This window comes from Vombatus ursinus, unplaced genomic scaffold, assembly GCF_900497805.2.
Source record: "Vombatus ursinus unplaced genomic scaffold, bare-nosed wombat genome assembly UNPS02014341.1, whole genome shotgun sequence".
NCBI classification, from domain to species: Eukaryota; Metazoa; Chordata; class Mammalia; order Diprotodontia; family Vombatidae; genus Vombatus; species Vombatus ursinus.
The window spans coordinates 1-26,026 of record NW_020954119.1 but is presented as its reverse complement, the minus strand read 5'-3'; the positions used below and the strand labels follow the sequence as shown (position 1 = coordinate 26,026).

Sequence of the window (26,026 nt, the reverse complement as noted above, 5' to 3'; positions counted from 1 at the left end):
AGAAAGAGAGAGTTCCCATCCCACCCAAGGAGAAATTCCTTAAAGTATTTTGGAAGGCAAACAGGAAATCAGAGATATGTTGAGGTACCATCATTCCTTTCCATGCCTGCCTACCAAATTATATTTTCTCTCACCCTACAGTCTGAAACCTTATGTGGAACCATATGTATTGGTGGTTTTCTTCTTAATTGCTAGAGTTTAATGAATATCCAAAGCTTCCATTTTGTGGTCATCTTTGAACAAATAAAACCTAGGCCTAGTCCTAGTTGACCCTCCTTCCCTCATTTTACCATTTAGAAAACTAAGGTCAGGAGAAGTAAAAGGCTATATTGAAGGACACAAAATGACTGTCCTACTTTTACCTGCTGGGTAGTAAAAAACAGATTGATAAACCATAATTATTTGCTATTCTTCTAATTAATTTTCATTCATCCAATATATAAGGAAATTTAATTTTATATTGGAAAAATTAATTTGCCTTGTTTCCAATGATGTTGGAATGCATTTATAAATTTTTGAATCAGGGTCATCTTCCAGGATTTATATGGTTCCAGGAAGAAGAAAGAAAAATATCACTGTTCCCCAAATGCCCTTCTTTTGTGATGCCAATTCTGCATTTTCCCTAGGCATACACCATCGAGTTATGTTTCTCTCCAACAATGAAGTTAGTCATATGAATACTTGAGGCTTGAACCTAGAGTTTCACATGTAAGCATTTTTAAGGTTAGTCATTTATTTTCACTTCCAAAATAATTTCATCAGTGCTGCATTTTTAAAGAACTCATAAATTGTTCAAGAATATGGAAGCACATTACCAATGAGATGACTTGGCATAAAGCAGCTTTCAATCGTGATCTCATTGTGTACCACAAATAGTAAATGAGGCACAAAGTATGGAGCTTTACAGGCTGACAAGAAGGCAAATGACTTTATTGTGTAGACTTAAAAGTTTAAGGCAAAAAATCGCATTCAAACACAATAAGTCTGGGAACCAATTCACTTTCATAAAATAAATAATAGTTAGAATTTTCTAAAACTTTTTTTTGCAAAAAGAAAGTTTATAACCCAGAAAATTAAAAAAAAAACAAAAAAAAATAAAAACATTTCTCTTTATCTGTTTAGAAAAAAAATATTCTTCAGGGGAAAAATTGTAGAAAGATTTTGGAAAGAAATATATGTCCATGGAGTTGTAGAGGAAAATGATAATTTTTTAACAACTTCATATTGTTCTTCCTCTATTTTTAACAGTGATTTGCTTGTCAAGCAACAAATTGATTGACAGAAGTGAAAATTATGTGGTTATACATTTTTAAATCAGAATCTTCTTCCTAAAATTATAAATTTCAAAGTAGAACTGTGGCCTAATGGATAGAATACTCAACTATGGCCCAGGTAACATTTATTTATTCCTAACTCTGACATTGACTTGGAATTTTGTAACTCAGTTTACTCATCCATGCAAATAGTATTTGATTAATAATATAAATAGAATTTTAGCATATATTAAGAATTTCATTTAGGTTAGAATGCCAGTACTAGTTATTACACACAGAAGAAATAAAAATTTAGCTTTTTTCTTCTAGTTCGTAGTCTTATATAGTAATCAGTCATGTATAGAACACAGCTGGATTTGTAAACATGATGACCCAACATCATTGGAAATATTGCAAATTAATTTTTCCAATATAAGATTCAATTTCCTTATACACAGGATGAATGAAGATTAATTAGAGGAATCGTAAATGATAGTAGTTTATCAACCTTGTTATTTACTACCTAGCAGGCGAAAGTAGGTCAAACATTTTGTGTCCTTCAATATATCCTTTCACTTCTCCTGACCTTAGTTTGCTAAATGGTAAAATAAGGGAAAAGGGAAGGGGTCAACTAGACCTAGGCCTAGGTTTCCTTTGTTCAAAGATGACTATAAAATAGATGCTTTGGGTATTCATTAAATTCTAGCAATTAAAAAAAAAACTATCAAGACATAATTAAAATAAAACTCATTTTTGGTCCTAATTACATACTTAATTATGACAAAGGACAAAAAATTATTAACATAATGACTGAAGGGAGACTGAGCTACCCTTACTAACCCTTTTCTCCTGGGTTGCAATGATTTCATAGCATGCCACCTAAATTGAAGGTAATGTGATATCATTACTTCTATCATATTAGAAATTGAGATCAAATTATAACTCCCCAGAGTATAGAATATAAAATGCCAAAATATCTTTAGTAAAATTCCACTAATATTTTGGATAACTTCAAATATATGACATAATGTAATTAAGAAGAAGATCTTCTTGATGATATTTGTAATGTGCCTTTCTGAAAGCTATACTTCAATGTTTTAAGGGTCTCTCATCAGTGAGATTGTACATTCTATCAGCAAAAATGGCAATCTTTGTAGAGAATATGAATGAATGGTTACATTCAGAATATCCATCATCTTCTGGGCAACCTGGTGAAAAGTCTTTCCAAGATTATACTGGTCCTTTAAGGAAAATCTGTATCCAACCCATATCATGTAACACTGGCCTACTGTCCAAGGGCCCCAGGTGACTTTTATGCATTAATGGGACTTTGGAATGAGACTTTTGTGGAGGATCCTAATATATAATTGTCGGAATCATGATATAACTATCAGTAATGAATCTTACTCATTTCCTAATGTAATCTGTACCAACTCAGACTCAAGTTTAGTAATATTACTTTTTTCTCAAAGCTAAATTTAAGATTTCTTTTCATTTGGTACTTGTTCCTTATTTGTGTATAATGTTGTTTCTAAAATATTATCAATGGATAAGTCTCATACAGTAAATTCATTTCTATGCAAATGATAATATATCACAGATTTGGTATCTGTCTAGCATAATTTGGCCCATAATGGGAACTAAATAAATGATCATTGATCTGTTGCTTTTTACTCTTAAAGATATGCAAATAGTCTGTCATTATTAAAATACCAAAATACAAATAAACCACCCATACTTCTGGTCATTTTCTATAAAACAAAGATACATTTAGCTTTCCTTTAATTGGCCGTTTTTATGGTAACACAAATGTCTATTGAGCTGGACTACTTTTTATAAAATAATAAATTTTAATTATTTGCATGACAAATAGAAATCTAAAAAAGTTGATATGTCTGCTTAACACTTCATTAGATGTGTCCTTGTTATGTGTGTTACTATCCGTTAAATGTCCCATTTGTCTGAATACAGATTATTTTTAAAAAATCCTCTTAAAAAAACAAACAACCATATTTTCATATACTGGACAGATATCCATTAAAGGCTATTCTCCAATTTTATTCAATCACAATTTAGGAAAATACATGAACTATATTTGGTCCAGTGTGATCTATAGATGCAGTTATAACTTTAGATCTAGATGTGTGTTTTAAAATTGGATAATTTCCATGTTTTACACTAAAGAATCCATCATAGTACTAAGAGTTTTGCTTTTTTCTTTAAAATATTATGTTACCAGAGTTCTCTTGAAAATTAAAGAAAAGGTATCTCCATGATAAAAATAAATACATGGCAACTATAAGTATGTACGACTACAGTTGAAAAATTAAGCCCATAGCAGTTGTAACCATCAGTTACAAATTTAATTTTGAATTATTAAATATATATGTTTTATTCATTTACATTCCAATATTGAATCAGGATAATACCAGAAGGGGAACAATATCAACTGATGAAATATAGACAAGAGGAAGCAAGGGGTATTGCCTAGTTTTGCAAAGTAAACTCAATAAATATCCCCATGAACACACAATTGATTCAAATTGTCTTATGAGGAAGGATAATAGTTCCCCTGGATAGACACCCAAGCTTTAAAAAAAAAAACTAGAAAATAACCATATGCTAGTGACTTCTAGGAGTTTAATTAGTTTATGTTTTAAAATGTTCCCCCATGCAAAGCTAATGTGCCAAGCGTTTTTAAAGAGTATTGTAATCATAAACTTTCCTGGGTAGCAAAAGTCAAGCTAAACCTATTGGCTTCAAGTGCCACTCCAGAGATGAATGCCAAAGGAAGAAAATAGACTTCATTTCTCATTTGGGCTTTACATAACATGAAGATATGCTAGGCATAAAGAACATATAACTTGATAGAGTGACATCAGTCCTTTTTAAAGGTATCATTTAGAGGGTTTTGTTTGTGTTTTTACCACAAAAAAGATTTTTGCTCTACTTGGTCAACTCTTGAAATTACTGACCTTTTTCTCTGTTCCTAAAATCATACTTGTCACTTCTATCGTCCAAAATTGCATGTTAAAGTTCCCCAAGAAAAATAATTTCTTGATATCATCATTAAAACATTACATATAAAGAATAACAGTGATTATCCTGATCTACACTACCTAAGGGCCAGAGATATTACATTTTACTCCAACCCCAGGGATTTTCAGTACCCTAAGGGGAGTTTTGTTTTGGTTTTTTTTTTGTTATGAATGTCCAGTCTCATTATCATTGACTCCAGCATGCAATTATTGTGTTCAGTCAAATTTAGGGAGTATCCTGTATGCCAGTTTGATTTAACCATTTAAAAATCAGACTAGTATTTACAAAGAAATATTAACTTCAAAGGTACAGCAAGACCATAAAAACACATTACCATCAATATCTTGCATCACCTCAGTCACTGGAGATATTAAAGTAATTAAGTTCACAGCTAAATTCAGTCCCTATTACCTAGTCCTACCAAGTTCCAAGTTCAAAGCTCAGTTTGAATACCAAGAACTCTTGGCTTCTCAGGGCTACCATGCTAGGCTAGCAAAAACATCTACTCTAGGATTCTACCTTAAAGGTCACCATGGTTCAATTCCAGTTCAGAGGACACCACCACCTGCATGTAGAATTGAAAATGACAAATTAAGACCAGAACAAAACCCCAAACTTGATTCTTGGGACCACAAGCCTAAGAGGGTGTGGGGGAGGATGATTTTTCTTACCTTGTTTAGTTCATGATGTCCATCTTTACATAAGAATAAGATCTTTACTCCCATGGATACAGTTCACAAAAAGAGAGAACAAGACTGTCCCATCCTGGTAGTTTTTAAACATGTCCTGTTCTGGCTATGTAGTCAGTGGAAAGAGACCATTTCCACCTATTCAGTAGAGGAACACAGAATCTCTTTTCTCAGAAGTATGTCCCCAGCATCTTCCACTTGGTTGCCTGAACAAGTATCTTAATCTCTATATGTTTGCTGAAGTGTAATATTGTGATAACCATAACACATACCTCATAGGCTTTTTGAATTGATGAAATGAGAGATTTTTAAAGCACTTAGCACAGTGTCTGGCACATGAAAGGGAAATAATAAATGTCTTCTCTTCTTCCTCAATTCCTTGACTCAGGATACCATATTTAGCAGATGATCATTCAGCAACATATTTAGCAAGAATAATTAGTTTAAAAAGGAAACTACCATATAACAGAATGAACTCCTCTCACATCCCACCCTAATCTCCCAATCTCTAGCAGCAGCAGCTGTGTCCCATGTTGTCAGTCTCTTCATCTCCTTTCCCAGTCAAGCAAGGACATTCCTTCTGCCTCTTGCTTTGAGTGCAAAATTTCTTTTTAACAATTCTTATTTTATACAATCTAATATTAATTCCTTTACAGTTCTAAACCCTCTGTACTTCTTTCCTTGATCCTATTCTCTTCCATGTGATCTAGGATATTAGCACTACATACCTATTCTCATCTTTAATCTTTCCTTATCCTTATCCACAACCATACCCAGGTCTTCCACATTAATCAATTAGCCAATCATCAAGCTTTGGAACAGAGGTGCTCCATCAGCCACCGCCACACTGTCCATAAGTGGAACCACCAGTTATAGCAAATGGAGAAGTTTTGAATGTTGTGGATAAGTTCACTTACCTTTACAGGGATATACACATTGATAATGAAGTTGATGCACACATTGCCCTAGCTAGCTCGGTGTTTGGGAGGCTCTAAAGGAAAGTACTGGAGAGAAGAGGTATTAGACTGACTACCAAACTAAAGGTCTACAGAGCCGTTGTGCTGACCTCATTTCTGTATGCCTGTGAAACGTGAACAGTATACCAGTGTCATTCCAGGAAACTGAATTGCTTCATTTGGATTGTCTTAGGAAGATTCTGAAGATCACCTGGCAAGATAAGATACCAAACATTGAAGTCCTTTCTTGAACTAAACTGCTAAGCATTCAAACTCTACTTCAGAGAGTGCAACTCTGACGGGCTGGCCACATTGTTTGAATGCAAAACATACACTTGCCAAAAAGACTATCTGGAGAACTCACACAAGGCACGTGTTCACATGGTGGTCAGAAGAAGTAATACAAAGACACTCTCAAAGTCTCTCATAAGAACTTTGCAATTGATTATGTGACATGGGAGACACTGGCACAGGACTGCTCAGCACAGCATGTCCACAGCCAAGAAGGTACTATGCTTTGTAAGCAAAGCAGAATTGAAATAGCTCAGAGGAAACACAAGATGTGCCAATTTAAAGAATCCACACCAAATGTTCACATGGACTATTTTTTCCGCGACCTGTGGTAGAACATTCCAAGCTCATATTGGTCTGATCAGTCACTGTTGGACACACTACAATTTGACTCTAGGATAGTGACGTCATTTTGATCCTCTTTGAGAATGAAGGACAACAACCAGTGTCTTCTACCTCTTCAAAAATATTTAGTATTTATTTGCATATATTTTGTATTCACTTGTCTTTGTACTTGCTTTCCTTCTGTAAAATACAAGTTCTGATAAAGCAGTTTGCTGTTTTGTTTGTGACCTTGTATCCTCAGAACCACCAGAGTGCCTTGCAAATACAAGGTAAATAATAAATGTTATTTGAAATAAAATGAAATAAAATAAAACTTTTAAATTATTTTGAAAAATGAGATGTTACTCTCTTCTTTACTATAGAACACTTTTTTTTCTATTAGTATCTATTTTTACTCCAATCCCCAAATCACTTGAATTCATGAGTGTCACTTCCTAGATAGATAGCATGCAAAAAATTCATCTCATCTATTTGACTGATTATGTATTGAGTGCCTGTCTCTTAGAATTATAGAACTGGAAAGGATCTTAAAGATCACCTAATTCAAAGGATTTTATTTTATAGATGAGGAAACAGGAGTCCAACTGTAAATTTGTTCAAGGGTACAATTCAAATGTGCCCACAAGGAGTGAAATCCAGGACTAGCTCCCCATCCTCCAGTCCTACTCCAGTTCTCTTTCTGTAGTACTTATAGAATTTGTTTAGCAATTAGCCATGCTCTACAGAAGACAGGGAAAATCATGAAAAACTTATCCCTGACCTTTAAGTGTTTATAATAATCTGGTTTGAAAAATAAAATCCACACATGGAAAATTAAACAGCAATGTAGACAACATTTCAGAGTTCAGACAAGGGACAAATTTGGACTTTAGGGAAATATGAGTGATCAGAGCAGAGATACAGTTAGGAGTTTCAGCTTCTGAGAAAATTCAACTGAGCAGCTTTGGAAAGGGAGACAACATATGAGAATTATCCAATTCATGAGTCGTGGTAAGCATCCCCTGGGATGAAGCAATGGTATAGGATTAGATCGGTGGAAGAATGGAGGTACAGTTAAATGGTGAGACCTCTTCATACTATATGCCATGACAACAATGGTGACTTAAAGACCCAAGAGAAGTATCCTATAATTAGTGGGAAGAAGTATGCTTCTAAGACGCTGATATCATGGAACAGAACCCTAGTAATTCCTCCCTAGTCACTATTCTGGGTCTGAGAAAGATTAATAGAAGAGATAGCAGTGGAGCTTAAAAATAACTACATTTATGATAGTAAAGGGAGCAATATATTTTAGGCAGGGAGGCAATATATATATGTATATATATACACATATATACATGTATATGCATACATACAGGCATACATATACACATATATGATAAGTGTGTATTTACACCTATTCATACATACACATATGTATATATACATACATATATGTGCATATACATGTTATAGTGGATAGATTTTGGGTGGATAATTACTGTTTTTGCACAGTGCAAGGTAAGTTCAGAAAGCTGCATTGTAGTATAATTATGAAAGGCATTAAATGACACAATAAGGATTCTGAGCATAAATAATGATTAGCTATTGTAAGTGTTGGTCATATTATCAGAAATATGAAGCATAGATTGGAGTGGGGGAAGAGATTGGAATTAGATCTAATAGCAGTCACATACAATAATTATGAGATGAGGCAAAGACTTCCTGATTCCTACTAAGTTGGTAGTTATAAAAATAGATAGGAGAGGATGTATTGAAAGCACAGTTTGAAAGAATTAAAGATGTTTGTTGCCTAATTAGAATACATAATGTCCTAACATATTCTAAAATATCTTATATCAGAGTCACTGATAGAGCAGAGTGCTGAATTTGGAATCAGATGATTTGAGTACAGATTTTGTTTCTACTATTTAATACCTGTCTGATTTGGAAGAAGTAACTTAACTTCCCTAAATCCCATTTTTTTGCCCTATAAAATGAACGTGTTGGTCTAGTTTATCGTTGTCGTCATCATCATCATCATCATCATCATTTATATAGTACTTACTATGCTCCAGGCACCATACTAAGTGCTTTACAGTTATCTTATTTAATTTGCATAACAATCCTGGGAGGTAGGTGCTATTATCATCCTCTTTTTATAGAAGAGGAAACTGAGGCAACAGGTTAAGTGACTTACCCAAGGTCACACAGCTAATAAGTTAGATTTCAACTCAGCTCTTCTTGATATCAAGCCCAGTGCTCTATCTACTGTGACATTCTAAGGTACTTTTTTTTTGTTCTAAGTCTTTGACTGTTATGATACTAATTCTGTGCCTTTTGTCATGTGGCTTCTGTTTTAAATTTCTCCTTGCTTCAGCTCTGCCTAACTGTGGCAAAATCAACCAAAGAACTTTGCAAGGGGAGGCAATGTTCAAGAATCATTGACTTAGGGAGGAGACAGTCATGATCAACAATTCATTAAGAGATGGAAGTGGGGTAGGGATGGTTTGGTGGAGGCACAGATGTATCATCTAGTGGCGAGACCCTTTGGAACCATAGGTCATGAAAGTGATATTGATACATAAGACCAGATACAATATGTTATAACCACCAAGGGGAAGAAGAGAAGCACACATATTAAACTTTTTTAAAAGGATCATTTTAAGTCCTAATTTTTCTACAGGCCTTCCCTCATGATTCCTATATAATTGTCTGTATTCACAATGTATTTTGGAATGACTTGCTTTGCAGTGTTACTTAATCATTTATAACCACACTGCAAACTTACTATGGTCAGAGAGTGGATCTTTCACTTTGTTTTTGGTTGTTGTTTTTTTTTCATTATCCTAGCACTTCACACAATACCAGCTATGGAGCAGGCACCTACTAAATCCATGTTCACTTATGACAGACAAATACAATGGAACTGTTTCCTATTAATATTGAGGAATAATTCACTTCCTGTGGTGTGTATCAAGAGAGAGTAAAGTTTAATTCTGCCAATTTAGCTACCTATTATCAGCATAGGTAAAAGATTCAGTGGCAACAGTATTTGTATTTAGTTCTAATGGAGTTGGGATATTTCCCCTGAGTAGTAAATTTGAAGTTCCTTAACCACTATTTGTAGAAATAGTACAGAGTAAGAAAGAGAATGCTGGACTTCTAATAAGGAAGCACTGAGTCCAAATCCTACCTCTTATTGTCATTGGTCACTTTTTCACTTAATCTCTACTCTGACTCAATTTCTTTAACTATGAAATGGGGATAATGACAGCATCTACCTCCCAGGGTTTTTTTAAGGGTCAAATGTGATAATATTTGTAAAGCACTTAGAACAGTGTCTGGCATATAGTAGGCAGTACATAATTTATTGTTGTTGTTATTATTGTCATTACTATTATTACTGCTACTACAATCTGGCTATTTATGTAGGAAAGTTCCTCCATCTTTATATGACTCCTACAATTCCCTAGGAGTTATGAGTTATGGAGGAATTACAAGCTGCATCAGTGAAGGGAGTTCCCACATTTGGAGTGAATAAACTGGCAAAACCATAGATCCTTGCTTATTTATGTGTCTATTTGTGCAGATGATTAAGGTTGAATATGAAACTGAAAATACAAATGATTGTCTTTTATTTTAAACCCTCCCTCTCCTCACCAAAACTCTAAGAACCAGTAATCTGCTATGAAGAGTATACTTTGTCATATCACAGGAGTTCCCACCTTATAGTGCACATAATGTGAATTTCCAGAAATATGCATACAGTAGCATTATGCCAACAGGTTAATTATTGCCAGAGAATCCACCCTGATTTGCATTAATTTCCAAAAGTTTCCTGTGGGCTAACCCTAGGATTCCATCACCTGCAGCTAGCTTGCTGCCAGTAAAGACATACTCTAGTGCTTTCACACAGCAGCATAAAAGTTGTTACCATTGACACAGTATAATGAAATTATCAATGAAGCTCAATAGGGCAGTTATATGCCAACAGAAATGACTTGACCATTACCTCCTCTGTGCTACTAACTCCATGTCTGATAATATAGAACACAGGCCAATGTGATACCCTGCATGAATGGGAGAATATATGGGCCTATCTCCCAGGAAATCACCATTTTGGACTTAAAGTCCAGAGATCCTGAACTTGACTTTCTAGACCCCTCCTTCCCAAATTATTTCACAGTGGTTGTTAGTGAAAAAGTTCATGCTATTGATATTTTTACCCCTTGAAATACTAAAATATAAAATTAAGTACACATGAAAAATATTGATTATGAATGACAATTATTCAGCATGAAAAATGGATTTTTTTTTCTTTTATTCTAAAAATTTATAGAATATAAAAATTCATCTTAGTAGTATTCCAATAAAATCTGTGCAGTGAGGAAAAAAGTCTAAATTAGGAGTCATAAGCCTGGGTACAAATCCCAAATTTGACACTTATTCCTTATGTGACATTGGCATGGCACAACTACTCTGGGCTTCATCATAAAATCAAAGGGTTAGATAGGATGAATTGCAAGGTTCCCTCCAGCTCAACCTCTATGAGTGTGACCCTTTAAGTTTTGGGAATAGCATTTATTGGTCCCATCAATGCATTTTAAGTCCAAACATTCTGTGGCCAAATTTGCTTGTGCAATGCTATCCTAGATTTCACACAAAGCAAAGTTTATATATGTTATACAACTGACAAAGCATATGATCATCTTGAATTTGAGATTCTAAAAGCAATTGAGAAAGATAATTTAGCTGTGATGTGTCAGAGATTGCAGCTTTAAGTGATTGGGAAAGTATAGGTGTACCTATGAGCATATATATGTATACATATGTGTATAGTTGATCTCTAACATATTATTAAACAGATATCTCATCATGGTTTGGACGTGACATTGAACCTTGGAAAGATCACAGTCAGGCAGATTTCAACAACCTGGAAGGCCTTCTAGTATGACACCAGAAAATGTGGAGTGTGTTATCTGAGAGCTAAGCTGGCTAAATTCTGAGTGACTCAACAATAGATGGTTGGATTCCAGGTGGTGATTTTTTTTTTACTACAATAATTTATTTAACAGTCCACTAAGGCATAAAAGGTTAGTGAATTGCATTAGAAGAGCCAATATTTATAATAACAATAGGTATCTACATAGCACTTCAACATTTATAAAGCTTTTAATGTACATGATCTCATTTGAAACTCACATCAGTCCTGTGATGTAACAACATCCCATTTACAATATGAGAAATATGAACTTTAAAGAGGTGAAGTGATTTGTCTATAGTCTTGTAGTTAATAAGTGTCAGAGGCAGGATTTTAACCTAGATCTTCCTGAATCATCTGCAACTCCACCCAGACAGAGGAAATAATACAGTCTTGAAATGTTAAAATAATTATATGTACATGCAAGTGAGTGCAGATACATGCATGAATGAGTGTATGTAATATTATAATATCTTTGAAGGAAGGAAGAAACTGTGTCTTTATAATCTTTGTAACTCCCACAGTGCTTAACATACTACCTTACACAGAGTAGGTCAGGGGAACAGCAGGGAGAGTGCTGAACTTGGAGTCAGGAAGACCTGAATTTAAACCCTACCTTAGACATATACTAACTGTGTTGCCCTGGGCAAGTCACTTGACTTCTTTCTGTCTCAGTTTCCTCATTTGTGAATGGTAATAATAGCATCTGCCTTACAGGGTTGTGAGGTTCAAATAATATTTATAAAGTATTTTGCCTACCTTAAAGCACTGTGTAAGTGGCTCCTCTTCTTATTATTATGAATGGATAAATGCATTTACAAACATTCACGCAAATTATATCTAAGCCAATCTGAAAATTACAGAATATTCAGCTATGGCAAGTCTCAGCGACAGACTTTGAAATACAAGAAATCTTGTATGTTAAGGCAAGTATCCAGGCATAGTATAAATCCTGCCATTACCATCGAATGAAGGAAAGAATTTTTTAGAAGTCATTCAGGGGCAAACAGACTTTGATATAGAAGACTGATCAGAGAAGGGACCATGTCCATGACCTCGAAGAATAATGGGGAGTACCCTTTGTAGTCCAATCATATCCAATCAACTCCTTTGCAAAGAAGCAAGGGGAACAATGCCTGAAGGGACAAGGTATGAATAATATGCTGGTTTGCTTTCTGACACTTCATTAAGCAGAAAAAGTTCTCATCAACTTGAAGATTTACCAGGAGACAGGATTTCTTTCCCACATGCTCCTCTGAAGCTGCTCTATTTCCTACATATTTTTAAAATATTATAAATCTCAGTAAGAGTTTCCAGAATCCCAAACTTCTGTTAACATTTTTTCCCACTATAGGTTAGATTTTTTGAGACACAGACACACACACACACACACACACACACACACACACACACACACACCACAAAGCAATTTCAACCTGCTAGATATTGCTCATCTTGAACTGTGCTTATTGAACTAGTTTAGCTGCTCCAGATGACTTTGAAAGCATGGGCACCTCTGAGGAAAGTGTTCTTCCCATGTGTTAACCACATATAATTACTCTAAATTGTCCATTTTGAACAATGCTTGGACTTATTACCTACAGTGAAAAGTAGAATTTCTAAAGCATCTGACCTCAAGAACTCATTTTTTTTCTTCCTTTGAGTACCCTTGCTGCATCTAATCATATCACCAATGAAGACTTTGATGCCTTCATTTCAAAAGTCCATCTTGGCATGTTTACCTGGAAAGCACCATATTCAGGTTAGTTATCCCTGCTACATACCTCAGTAGACTCACAGCCCATGGAGTTCCACTTCAGCAGCCCCACTCAATTACTTTGCACAAAACAGACACAATTTGTCATGCCAGATTTCACTTTTCTCAAAAGCAAAGACCATTTCCCCTCAATTTTGATATATTTCTCTGCCCTTTTATGAGTAGCCCCAGAGGCTTTTACAAGTGTACTTTCTCTTTGATGTCTGCATACTCATGGGGCAAGGAAGCGTGTCCGTGCATTATGGACAACACTTTAACATTTCCACACAAGTCAAGTAGGTTTGCAAGGATATTGTGTGTGTTTTTTTTTAATAATCTGAGTAACTGAAATACATAATATTATACAACTAAACTGTAGTTTAGGACAAAATAAATATCATACCTAATAATCTTCTTTCCCCATGTGACCCCCAATGCCATCCAACCCAGAAGATGGCAAAGGTGAGTGCAAGGAAAGGACAGAATAGGATATTGTACCTCAGAATTACTTTAGACTTTGTTCTTTGTTATTTCTGATTTTTTTCCCCCAACAAACACTGAAATTGTGCAGAAAGATAATCTTATGAATTGGCTTATTTCATATATTAATCCAAATTTTACCCATCTTTAAAGGGGTATCTCAAGTTCCACTTTCTCCATGAAGTCTTTCATATGCATTTTATCTTTTATTTACTTCATTATCACTTGGCCTTACACTCCCAAATTCTTATAGAATTTAGTGCCAAACATTTTGTCTTAATCACAGTTTCATGGTTGAAAGAGACTTCAACAATCATTTATTCTAGCCGAAACCTGATAAATAATCAATAAGTATATATTAAGTACCTACTATATACCACATATTTTCTAAGTGCTGAAGATATGAGCACAAAGAATGAAGCAATCTCTTCTCATAATGACCTGACATTCTAATGGAGAAAGTAGAAAAAGCTGTGGAGGGGTGAAGCCAAGATGGCAGAGGGAAAGCGGTGACTGTCTTGAGCTCCCTCCCAAAGCCCTCCAAACACCTTAAAAAATGCCTCTAAACAAATTCTAAAGCAGCAGAACCCACAAAAAGACAGAGTGAAACAAATTTCCAACCCAAGATAACCTGGATGGGTTGATCACGCAGGTCAAGGAGAGGAGCGAAGTTTGGTGTGGGCACATAGGCCGCAGCGATCCTGGAGCAGGCCTCAGAGGACTGAATCACGGGCAGCTGTGGTGGTTCCCAGACTTCTCAACCCCTGAACGCCAAAGGCAACTTAGAAGGTCAGTGGGAAAAGTCTGTGACTGTGATGAGAGAGGAGCTAGGTCTCAGCCCCAAGTCTCGAGCACGGCCTGGGGCTGCAGCTGTTTCCTGAGCTTCTGGCCCACAAACTGAGGGGAATCAAGTGGCTGATCAGAGGGGGATTGCAGGATTCTCTTTGCCAGTGCTGAAGCAGGAATCTCTTGCTTTACCAGTGCTTGGATCTGGGTCACAGTTCTGAGGGCTGGTCCTGGGGTAAGGAGGAACACTGGTGTGGTGAAGCTTGTTGTGGAAGTGGAGAGGAAACACCTCGCCCCTTATCATAACATCTTGGAAGAACTGAAAATTTACAGGTCCCTAGAAGTACCTCTGAAAACAGCTGTACAAACCCCTGAAGCTTGGGACGGTATAATCTTCACATTGGAAGGAGACTTTTACCTTAACAAAGAGTTTAAAACTCAAGTAATTGGCTGGGATCATGAGTAAGCAGCGCAAAGAGTCAGACTACATTATCTTACTTTGGTGACAAAGAAGATCAAAACATACAACCAGAAGAAGACAACAAAGTCAAAGCTCCTACATCCAAAGCCTCTAAGAAAAATATGAATCAGTCTGAAGCCTTGGAAGGGCTCAAAAGGGATTTTGAGAAGCAAGAAAGAGAAGTATAGGAAAAACTGAGAGTGATGCAAGAAAATCATGAAAAACAAGTCAACAGCTTGCTAAAGGAGACCCAAAAAAATACTGCAGAAAATAACACCTTAAAAAATAGCCTAACCCAAATGGCAAAAGAGGTCCAAAAAGCCAATGAGGAGAAGAATGCCCTCAAAAGCAAAATTGGCCAAATGGAAAAGGAAGTCCAAAAGATTACTGAAGAAAATACTTCCTTAAAAATTAATATGGAGCAATTGGAAGCTAGTGACTTTATGAGAAATCAAGACACTGTAAAACTAATCCAAAAGAATGAAAAATTAGAAAGCAATGTGAAATATCTCATTGGAAAAACAACTGACCTGGAAAATAGATCCAGGAGAGAGAATTTAAAAATTATTGGATTATTTGAAAGCCATGAGCAAAAAAAGAGCCTAGACATCATCTTTAAAGAAATTATCAAGGAAAACTGTCCTGATATTTTAGAACCAAAGGGCAAAATAGAAATTCAAAGAATCCACTGATCTCCTCCTGAAAGAGATCCCCAAAGCAAAACTCCTAGGAATATTGTAGCCAAATTCCAGAGTTCTCAGGTCAAGGAGAAAATATTACAAGCAGCCAGAAAGAAACAATTCAAGTATGGTGGAAACACAATCAGGATAACACAAGATTTAGCTGCTTCTACATTAAGGGACCACAGGGCATGGAATATAATATTCCAGAGGGCAAAGGAGATAGGATTACAACCAAGAATCACCTACCCAGCAAAACTGAGTATAATCCTGCAGGGGGAAAAAATGGTCATTCAGTGAAATAGAGGAATTTCAAGCATTCTTGATGAAAAGACCAGAGTTGAATAGAAAATTTGACTTTCCAATACAAGATTCAAGTGGAACATGAAGAGGTAAACAGGAAAGAGATAATCATAAGAGACTTATTAAGGTTAAATTCTTTACTTTCCTGCATGGAAAGATGATATTTATAACTCATGAGACCTTGTCAGTAATAGGATAGTTTGAGGGAAAAAAATTACATGTATGTATATATAGATATAGATAGATAGAAGGCACAGGGTGAGTTGAAAATGAAGGGGTCATATCTGGAGAATAAAATTAAGGGGTGAGAGAGGAATATACTAGGAGAAGGAGAAAAGGAGAGGTAGAATGGGGTAAATTATCCCACAAAAAAAAAACAGAAAAGAAAAGGCTCTTACAGTGGAGGGGAAACAGGGGAAGGTGAGAAGAAATGAGTGAATCTTATTCTCATAGGATTTGACTCAAGGAGGGAATAACATACATATTCAATTGGGTGTGGAAATCTGTCTTACCCTACAGTAAGGTAGGGGGGAAGGGGCAAGAGAGTAGGGGGATGATAGAGAGGAGGGCAGATTGGCAAAGAGAGTAATCAGAAGCAAATACTTCTGAGGAGGGACAGGGTCAAAAGAAAGAATAGAATAAATGGGTGGACGGAACACGATTAAGGTAAATAGAGTTAGTTTTTCACAGCATGTCTATTTTGGAAGTGTTTTGCATAACTGCACATGTATAGCTCACCTTTTCAATGAGGATGGGTGGGGAGAGAGGAAGGGAGAAAATTTGGAACACGAAGTTTTAAAAACACATGTTTAAAAAAATGTTTTCACATGCTACTGGGAAATAAATACAGGAAATGGGGTAAAGAAATCCATCCTGCCCTACAGGAAAATTGAAGGGGAAGGAGATAAGAGAAGGGGGGAGAGATAGAAGGGAAGGTAGACTAGGGGAAGGGTTATTTAAAATGTATGCCATCTTGGGGTAGGGGGAGGGGCGAGATGAGGTGAAAATTTGGAACTCAAAATCTTGTGGAAGTAAATGTTGAAAACAAAAAAAAAACAAAAATTACCATAAAAAAGAGAAAGTATCAAGGAAATTTTAAAATAAATATACAGCATAGAGTCAATAAATATAATTATATGCAAAGAAGTAAAATAAAAAGTGGTTTTGAGGAGAGGGCACTTGTAATCAGGGGCAACAGGAAAGGTTTCATGGAGAAGAATCTTAACTACAACAAAACAACAGTTATTAAGCATGCACTTGAAGACATCCAATGGAAGGGAATGCATGACTTCTTGAGGTAGCCAATTTTGCTTTCAAATAGCTATCATTATTAGGATTATTTTCTGACATAAATCTTAAATTTCTCACTTTACAATTTTGATCCATTGTCCCTTGTCTTTCTCTCTGAGGCCAAACTGGACAAATATAATTTCTCTTCCAAATAAAAATCCTGGGAAACAGTCATCATGTAGGACCTGTGAAACTTCTCTTCTTCACGATATTCATCCCCTAATCATTTGGCTGATCATCATATGGCACAGATTCATGGCTTGGTCCTATGCCATCCTCATATGCCATCTTATTTTTTTAAGTGTCTTCCCAACTAGATTGGAAGCTCTTTGCTGGTAGTGGTCATTCTCCCCCCCCCCCAGTATTTCGGCAGATTCATGATGCTGATCTTTTCAGAAGAGCAGATAACAACATGTCCACGCCTTGTCATCATGTTTCTTATCTTCCTGAGAGGCTCAACTTATATTTATTGTATATCCCCTATAGCATATAACATATTCAAAAATGTGAAAGTACCCTATGAATATCTGTTGATTGAATTTTAGATAACCTCCATGGTCTCTTCCAGCTCTTAACTGAAAATCCCATAATCCTATGAATATTAAGAAATTGCCTTAATAATGATTTGAAGAACAGAGTCAACATGGCCAATGTTTTGCTTACACTGTTTCTAATTAGATCCCTTCTAAATTCTCATTAAACTAAGATAAAAACATAAACAATAAAATCCTAAAAATAAGTAGAATTCTACTCTCTCAAAAAAGAAAACTAATTAACTACATTGTGTACTTGGCATATAAACAGCTACGATATTAATGTTCACTTTGAATTTAAAAATAATTAATTAAACCTTTATCTTATATATCTAATATAAATAGAAGTGTAGCACCTACCTTGCAAAATGGCTATCAATTGTACCCATGTACAACACACCAAATAAAGATATAGTTCTGTCAGGAATGATTTCAGATATAAAGATTTTCAGTCATTTGTCACTTCTAGTCCTCTGAAGAAGAAAGGACATGCCTAACTTACTCTGTACTGGTTAAAATAAAAACAAAAACAAAACAAACAAAAAAAACCCCAGAAAGTTAGATCATAGGAACATATTAGCTACAGAGTTTAGCTCAGTCCCTGGCGCATAGTTTTCACTTAATGAATGTTTAATGTCTGAGAAGATGAACAAATAATGAAATCTTGTACCTTGTATTCACTAAACACAAAAACTTCAGCTATTGACAATAAAGATTCAATTTTTGACAAAAACTTCTGGAAAGCTGGACCACACTCTGGTAGATACTACTTTTGGACCAGGATCTCACAACACATTCCAAGATAAATTTGAAAAGTTTAAATGAAAAAGTCATGGTGTAAGAAAAGTAGAGGAGGAAAAAAGAAATTTCTTTAAATATATATGGATGGTAGACGAGTTTATGACCAAAAGATGGATAAAAAATAACTTAATTGCATGAAATTAGAAAGTTCTTTACAACAAAATACAATCATTCACTTAAGATTATGAGTTAAATAAACATGGAAAAGATCTATGCATCAAAGTTATCTGATAAATATCTTAATTCCAATAAATATAAGGAAGCAATTAAAAATTATAAAAGTGGGTCATTCCCTAATAGGTAAATGGTCAAATGATTTGAATAGTCAGTTTACAAGGGAAGAAATTCAAGCTGTCAATAGTCATAGGAATAAATATTCCAAGTCTCTAGTACTTAAATGTTAGGGGCAGTCGGCCCTAGACGCCTGAGCGGATAGGAACCTCCCTGGGAGTGAGAGCCCCCAATCCCAGAAAGACACGGCTCCCTACACGGGGTACGTGTAAGGATGGGATTGGGCGAGACTCTTTGCTCCATACAGGTGGCAGGTTTCGCCCTCGGGGCGGATTGGGGTGGCCACCCGGAAGACAGACCCTATATAGACCAACGCCCCAGCTTGCTCGGGGGATTCCTCCGCAATTAATAAAACATATGCCTCCCGAAGCAGTGTCTGACTGAGTCCCTGCCCGCCATCCCCCGGGGAGGGAATCCGGAGACGTCCGAAGCGGAACCCACCAAGAGGAGCTCGCTCGGGGTCCGGCAATAGAACCGGACACTTAAAGAAATGCAAAATAAAATACCTATGAAGTTCTATTTCTTTTCCTTCAGACTGGCAAAGTAGGCATAAAAAAGAAAAATTACAGAATGAGGGATTGTGGGAAAATGGGCACATTGATTCACTGTTAGTGGATATGAGATTTGTTCCAGTCATTCACAAAAGCAACTTGGAGCTATGCCCACAAATTCATTAAATTGTGTAAATACCTTTGGACTTAGCTATACCACCACTTAATCTTTAATGCAAAGATATCAAATAATGAAGAAAAGGTCCTATATGTACTATATATACATGTACGTACATACATACATTTATGTATGCATGTATTCTTTTTATGGTAGCAAAGAATTGGAAGCTAAGCCTATCAGTCATGGAAAATTGAAAAATTATGGTATTTGAATGTAATAGAATACTAAAGTGCCATAAACAAGGATGAAAGAGAAGTTTCAGAGAAGCTTTAGAAGAGTTGCATGAACTAAAGCAGTGAGTAGATAGCATTTATGTAGCACTTTAAGTTTAGCACAAGACTTTACGTATGATATATCATTTGATCCTCCTACTAGCCCTGTGAAGTAATTGTTATTGAAGATGTAGAAAATGAAGCTGTGAAAGGGTAAACTATTTGGGTCAATTCACGTAGTTACAGTGTCTGAAGCAGGCTTTAAACTAAGCTATCCTTAAAACCAAGTCCAATACTATCCACTGTACCATGTAGTTGCCTCAAGCAAAATGATCAGAACTAGTTAACAGATTTATATAACACTAATGACATTGCAAAACAATTTTGGTAGACTTAAGACCTCTAGTCTATGCAATAATCAACTGTGATAACAGAAAACTATTTATAAAGATTATTACCTACATCTTGATAGAGAGGTAATAGACTAAATATGTAGAATGAAATGTCAATTTTTTAAATGGTCAATATTGGATTTTGTTTTATTTGACTATGTATATTTATTACAAGGTTTTGTTATTTTAAAAAAATATTGAGTATTAGAGGAAGAAAAAATATGTACTTACTAATTTATACAAAAATTTCAAAAAGAAAGTAGAAAGTGAGAAGTTTGATTTCAAAGAAAGTAAAGGAATTTACACTGTCTGGTTTACTTACCAGTGTGTGGAAATGGTATTACATCAGTACACTAATCATAGTAGGCTCAAGTAAGTAAGAAGATATTTACATTCATGTATTGCTACATATTCATTTTCCCTTTAAGGAGTTTTGGTAACTTAGTATGAACCCTTTGTCTTTTGACAGCTACCAATTATTTATCATCATCACTTTTTTCAAAATATGTTTATATGGATAATTGTAACTTTATATTCCTCTTATTAGCTATTTGCATATCCTTAGTATCATGAGAACAGAATTCTGTTATAAATGAATCTCTCATTTCTTAGACTTGGAAAATCAATAGCTAATCTTGCCTGCTACACATCTGTTCCCCTAGGTTATGAAAGCATTTCTGTTTTACCCTCTAGGCCCTCAAAATGAAACAAACATTCACGTAGTCAGACAATACTCTAAATACCCTTTCTGTGAACCTCATCAAGTATGTCCAAATTCAATGAGCAGATTAAGAGATTGTTTTGGCTTCTTGAACATTGATTGTTATATAGAAAGTTACCCAAAAGATTATTTTTTCCATCATTGTTTCTAATAATCACATATATCCCCACCCCCCACTCCCCTGTGGTCATAGAACATTCTCAAAAGAAAATTGTGACTTATAGAATCTGTTCATTTTTTTCAACTTGTTCCTAATGTTGGTGGTCTCTGTCTTGAGTTAATCTGCTGCCAGAGATCTGATTTTCATAGGTGATTATTGCTCCAATACACGTGATGATAAAACATCAATCAAGTCACTTTCTCACTGAAGTTAATGATCACACAAAACAAAATCACTTATTTTTTTTAATTGCTTTCTCCTCCAATATTCCAATATAAATAAAGTCTGAGGTGAAATAAATTAATTTACCTGCCAACCACTTTCCCCTTTCCAAAAGTTAAACAAACAAACAACTGAACAATATAACCTGATAATCAGAATGATTCAAGTTTTATGTGTGGCTATCTCAATTTATACTAAGATACTATAATCATATGTAGCACTTTATACAAACATAGAATCCACAAATACCCTGGTCCCTCTATATTACTTCATATAAATAATTAAATATTGTAAATATTAATCATATCTCATTATCTATGATATCTTCCCATACACTTCTTTGAGTGACTTTGTCAGAAAATTGTTAGGATTATTGTTAGCATAGAAAAGACTCCTATCTCCTCAAAAAGTTAAAAACAAGAAATATGTCTTCAGGCATTTCTATTTTTTTTCTTCTTTGCTTGGAATAACAATATTAATTGTGTTTGAAGGTGAGAAGAATTTTTGCATTAATATGCTTACCACAACTGCATATTTTCTCACAAAGATGTCTATAGGGACTAAAGGGTAGTAGCCTGCTATGTAGTTCAAAGCACTAGCCTGAATGGACTTATACTTACCTTTGTATTGTACACAATATGTGTATAAAGCAAACCCTTAAGGAACTGCTAATTTGTTCCTCCAGTTTTCTTTTTTTTTCTTTTCTTTTTTGAAATATACAATGAAAGACGTTAGCTTTTCACAGTGAAGAGTTTCTCCCTTCCTTGATCCTTTAACAGGGTTCATCAACTAAAACAGCACAAAGATAAAAGATAGAAGGTGATTTAGTTTAAAAAGCATCTGTTGTAAAGGCCTAAGTCAATATAGATAACCAAACACACACACACACACACACATACACTTGTGGCTGACAGAGAAATGCAGACAACATTCATAATGAATGCTGAAGACTGTTTGATTGCATTCATTTTTCTATTCTTTGAGAAAATTTCTAAAATGTTTCAAGTCAATTTAAGGAGAAAGAGCATGAACCATCTAGGTAAATAGAAAATTGGGAATATTGAATATATATTTTTAAGCTAGACATCTGGTAGAGATTTATTGTACAGTGTTACTTAATATGTTGAGTATCAGTTTTCTCACTTGAAAAATAAGTGCATTGATCATTCTCTGAAATACATTCTGAGGTCTTTTTTTCAAGTGAAAATTTTTTATATTTCCTTTTTTTCAATTATATGTAAAAGCAATGTGTGTGTGTGTGTGTGTGTGTAAAATTTTGATTTCAGAATTCTCTACTTCCCTTTCTCACCTTACCCTTTCTTTTAGAAGGAAAGCAGTAATGCAATATATTTCCAATTTAGCCCTGTTGTTGCCATGTTGCAAAAGACAACACAGACCCCTCCCCCAAAATGACAAAAATAAAGTAAAAAAAAAAAAGTATGTTTCTGTCTGCATTCAGACTCCATCAGTTCTTTCTCGAGAGGTGAACATATTTTTTTTTTTATCATAAGTTCTTTGGAAATGTCCTGGATAAATATATTGCTAAGAATAGTTGTCATTAACAATTGATCATTGTTTTTACTGTGTACAACACTCTCCTGGTTTGTCACTTCATTTTCCATCAATTCACATAAGTCTTTCCACTTTTTTTTCCCTAAATAGCTTTTGAAAAAGAAGTCTCAGTATTTCTTGCTATTTCCTTCCTGGAGGTTGGTGAAATTTCATTTTTATTTAAGAAGAAAACAGTAAAAGAGATTATTTGTTAAATGTATTTTCCAACACATTAGAATTAACTCCTAAAATAAAGAGTTGTGTAATTCTACCTAAATTCAAACCAGAATACCATTGTTTAACTTTCGCCAGCAGAGAAGTGAATGAACAAAAGAGCCTGATCAGTGATACTTAGCCTGGACACCAGAGATGTACATTTTCCACATATACAAGAAAATAACTCAGAACTCTACAGGATTGACTCAATAAGTCAATTGAAAATGATTCATTGGTTTGGAAACCATATTTAAATCATGTTTGGTACCTGAAATAATATCCCAAATAGGCACCCCATCTACTACTGCAAATGTTTAATCTTATAAAGCCAAAGAAAGGAAAAAAAAAATGATAGGGCATCAAAGGACTTGGCTCTAGTTTTAGGTCCTTAACTGTGTGAACTTATGAAAGTCTCTCAATTTTTCTGAATCTCTGTTTCTTCAGTTGTAAAATGAGGGGTTTGACTTATTAATTTAATTAGCCTTAAAATTCTATATTTTAATTCATTTTATCAATTATATATTCTAATTATATGAAAGACAATTCCTTGTAGGGAGCTATCTCATAAATGGAAAGAGTGTCCAACATAATGTGGACAAAGTTAAATGGTAGAGCAACAAAATTCCTTCAATATGTCCATACCTTAATAGAATTCATGGATAGAGGTACTCCCTCTAATAATAAGATTATAACCAATTGACATTTTATCATCCCTTGTAAATCTTGTTCATATCTTTCCAGAAATATTCTATGCAATTCTAACACCAAATGCTAAGAGGTCTTTCTGTAAGACTTTTAATATTTTTATATGTAGTATTTATGTAATGCTATAAGGTTTGCAAAGTACTTTATTTCTTGTTCTGTTTTGAGTTTCATCTCTAAATGTTCTTGGAATAATTTGGCTTTTTTAGACTCTATGACAAATTTTCTATAGACAACCCCTCCTCCACTGAACTTCATTGTTTCAATAGTTCATATGTATAGTTATCTCCCATACTCATGCCTAACATTTTGTAGACTGAAAAATAAAACCATTCCAACCTCAAGAAAGTATATTATTATGTATAGAACATGCTTTCCATGCCTGTAAAGGGAGTACAGTGGATTAGATATTCTAGAAGTTCTCCCCTATCTGAAAGCCATGATTTAAAAAAAAAAGAGCTTACTTATCATATTTCAGGAAGTTATAAAATACAACAACCCTCATATCCTAGGATGAGTGGCTAAAATAAAAACTGAAAGAATCTAACAAACACTTCCTGAAAGAGATTCCAAAATTAAACTTCCCAGGAAGATTATAGACAAATTCCAGAGATCCCAGGTCAAGGGGAAAATATTAAAAGTAACAAAAAAGAAACAATTCAAATATTGTGTAGTCACAGTTAGGATTAAATAGAATTCAGCAGCTTCTACATTAAAGAAAGAGGTTTTGGAATAGGATATTCAAGAAAGCAAAGGAATTAGGATTTCAATGAAGAATCACCTACACAGCAAAATTGAATATAATCCTTAAAGTGAAAAAATAGACACACAATAAAATATAAGACTTTTTGGCATTCCTAATGAAAATATCAGTGCAAAACAAAAAAAAAAAGTTGATCTTCAAATACAAGGTCAAAAGAAGCATAAAAAGGTAAACAGAAGGGAAAAAAGAGAAAAAAAGAAAGAGAAAAAGAATTCAATAAGGTTAAATTCTATGTTGTTATATGGAAAGATAATATTTGCAACTCAACAAATTTATCATTTTTGGTTATTAGAAGGAAAACACAAAGACAGAAAGTGCAAGTGTAAGTTGACTATGATAGGATATAAAAAATAAAGAATGAGAAAAAGGAATTCACTGAGAGAAGAGACAAGGCAAAGATAGAGTGGCATAAATTATCTCATGTGAAAAAGGTGTAGAAGAGCTATTATAGTAGGAGATGGTGTTGGGAAACACTCCACCTTTTTCTCATCAGAATTGACTTAAAGCAGGAATAACAAACATACTCAGTTGAATATAGAGATCTATCTTATGCTATAGGTAAATAGGAAGGGATGGAGGTAAAAGAATGTTGGGGTGGAGCTGGTAAAGGGAGAGCATATTGGGGAAGGGGGTCATCAGAAATAAAACATGTGTAGAGGAACAGAGCAAAAGGAGAGAAAGAGAGAGACAGAGACAGAGAGAGAGAGCAAGACAGAGAGAGAAACAAGCAGGGAGACAGAGACAGAGACAGGGACACAGAGAGACAGAGAGAGACAGGGACAGAGAGACAAAAAGAAAGACAGAGAGACAGAGACAGAGAGAAGGATAAAAAGAGGGAAAATAGAATGGAGGGGGAAAAAACAGTTATCATAACTGTAAATGTGAATAGGATAAACTTGCTTTTAAAACAAAAATGGATAGCAGTGTGGATTAAAAGCCAGAATCCTACAATATGCATTTAAAACAAAAACATTTAAAGCAGAGAGACACATACAGAATAAAGGTAAAAGGCTGGAACAGAATCTTTTAAGCTTCAGCTGGAATAAAAAAAAATAAGCAATCATGATCTCACATAAAGCAAAAGCAAAAAATAGATCTAATTAAAAGAAATGAGGAAGAAAATTATATCTTGCTAAAGGGTACCATAAACAATGAAGTAATATTATATTAAAAACATATTCAAGAATAATATAGCAAAGAATTTTTAAAGGAGAAATTAAGTGAGTTAGAGGAGGAAATAGACAGTAAAATTATACTAGTGGAGGATCTCAGCATTCTCTTCTCAGAGCTAGATAAATCTAACCAAAAAATAACAAGAATGAAGTTAAAGGGAAGAATAGAAATTTAGAAAAGTTTTATATGATAGATCTATGAAAAATATTGAATGGAAATAGAGAGAAATAAAGCATTTTTCTCAGTAGCACATGGCACCCACACAAAAATTACCATGTGCTAGAGCATAAAAACTTCACAACAAAATGCAGAAAAGAAGAAATATT

General features: G+C 34.7%; 1 pseudogene; it reads right to left on the bottom strand.

Annotated features, from left to right (window-relative positions):
- The window catches only part of LOC114042276, a 79,918-nt pseudogene extending 60,521 nt beyond the window's left edge, over positions 1–19,397 (bottom strand).
- Positions 19,398–26,026: the final 6,629 nt, after the last annotated feature.